A 2,271-nucleotide genomic window follows, 5' to 3' on the forward strand; every position below is an offset into this window, starting at 1 on the left:
GGAACTAACCATGTGGATCGCAGAGTAAAGGTTAACTGATGAACCACCAGCAGCAGAAGCTGCTCAGGAGAAAGACTGGACTTTCTATTCCTGTAAACCGTTAGTCTTGGAAACCCACAGGGCGGTCGCTATGAGTCAGCACTGACTTAATGCTAGTGGTTTTGGTTTGGCTAAAGGAACAAACAAATCTTTCTTGGAGTAGTACATCCAGAATATTCCTTAGAAACAAGGATGATGGTACTTCATCTCACATTTTTGAACATGATATCAAGAGACCCCAGTACTTGGAAAAGGGTATCATACTTGGCAAAGTAGAGGACAGTCAAACAGAATAAGGCCCATGAGGAGATGGAATGACACAATAGCTTCAATAATGGGCTCAGAGTTATGAACCATAATGAAAATGACTCAATATTGTACGTTGGTTTGTTCTTTTGCGTATAGGGTTGTTATGAGTTTGAAATGAATGAACTTAGCTAACCCCCCAAAAAAACAAAACAAAAAGCACATATTTAAGAGTGAGAGGGGTGGGGGCTAGCCTGTCAATCAGGCAGCAGCTTGATGACCTCTTTGGAGGCACTAAGGAGACAAATAGCTCACTGGGGGTGGGACCCCCGCCCTCTCCCCATCGCTAGACATCGCTTTTGACAAGCCACATGGAGAAAGGCTGATGGAGCCAGAGCCCTGGGAGTTATAGGAGCCATGTGGAGACCCCTGCCAGCGCTGCGGTGCTTCTACAGCCACTGGATTTACAAGGCTTTTCACCCATTGGCCTGTGATCTTCCTGCATCCATCATTACTTGGCTGTGTGAGTGTAACAAGGAATTTATGGACTAGTATTGCACATCTGGGCTAATATTGGGCTTATGGACTTGATCTGGACTGGGCTCGGATGTTTTCTTAGTACCCAATTGTTCTTGTATATAAAGCTTTTTTTCTTATACACGTGAGTGTCTATGAATTTGTTTCTCTAGTCTACCTAGACTAACAAATATGCTGAAACCAATATCTATTGCTACTTATATCCTGGAAAACTATGGTTACACAAATTCATACAAAGTTCTCACACAGGATATTCATACAAAGTTCTCACACAGGATTTTCATACAAGGATTGCATATGAATGAGACAAATAAGAATTGAAGAGGGACTGAGAATATTGAAGCACATGATGACCTCCCTTTCATGGTTCTGAATTTTACTAGTTAAACTAACGGAATACAAGCTCAATGATTATACTACCAGTATCATCACCTACTTGTGTTCTCCTCAAGGCAGGTCGGCAGTTATTCACAAGACACTTGAAGGGGCTGAACTTAGAAATCATCCCAGATTTGTGGTCTCTGGATTAACAGACTAAATAAAATGTGGGCTTCTGTGATATCTTCAAAAGTGCCATCAAGCTGTATCTAAAGATGGATAAAAAACAATGAGCATGTGAAGTGATATGTTCCTGAATGAAGAGATAGAAAAGGAAGTTAGTGGTGTCCCTTTTAAAATAAGTAATAATATCTTCAAAAAGACCTGTTGCAGAATTCTCATTGAAAATTAAGAGATGTTTTTTTTTTTAATCATTTTCTAGGGGGCTCGTACAATTCTTATCACAAACCTATCATGGATAATGGAGCAATGGTAGTACAGTGAGCTAACTCCTGGGTCAGTACTTTGAAAGTATCAGTCATTTCACTGGAGAAAGACAAAGTTTCTATGCCCATACATAGTTACAGTGCAAGAAACCTCTGGGGCAGCTCTACCCACAACTTTAAAGTTACTCTGTGTTGGAATCATTTCTATGGCAATGAGTTTGTATCTTTTGTTTTTGGTCTCTTGGAAGAAGTACAGGACAAATGCTATTAAAAAGCAAAGATGGTGTTTGCTTCGGCAACACATGTGCTATAATTGGAACGATACAGAGAAGATTAGCATGGCCCCTGCACAAGGATGACACACAAATTCGTGAAGCATTCCATATTAAAAAAAAAAAAAGTAAAGATGATGAGGTATCAACCTCAATACATGGGATATGTTATGAATGGGATCCTCTGAAGAGACACAATTATTTGTTTTTTAAAAAAAGTTCAAGCAAAATAAACCACCTTCAGTGGCTGTGTTTTTAATAATAGCACAATAATTGTGTTAATTATGTAAGGCTAGGTAAAGATACTGCAAGCCTAGGAAGGATTTCATCTGTTGTAGAAAGGGACATTACCAGTGAGGAATGTTTCTTCAGGGCTTTTTATCAACATAAACAAATATAAGGAATAGGAATTC

At 39.3% G+C, this 2,271-nt stretch overlaps 1 non-coding gene across 1 annotated transcript; it reads left to right on the plus strand.

The window, feature by feature from the left end:
- The first annotated feature begins 1,869 nt into the window (after positions 1-1,869).
- On the plus strand, positions 1,870-1,976 carry LOC142428324 (U6 spliceosomal RNA). The gene has a single exon (XR_012780246.1). It is a non-coding gene; the product is annotated as a U6 spliceosomal RNA (small nuclear RNA).
- The last annotated feature ends 295 nt before the right edge of the window (positions 1,977-2,271 follow it).

This window comes from Tenrec ecaudatus, chromosome 15, assembly GCF_050624435.1.
Source record: "Tenrec ecaudatus isolate mTenEca1 chromosome 15, mTenEca1.hap1, whole genome shotgun sequence".
NCBI lineage: Eukaryota > Metazoa > Chordata > Mammalia > Afrosoricida > Tenrecidae > Tenrec > Tenrec ecaudatus.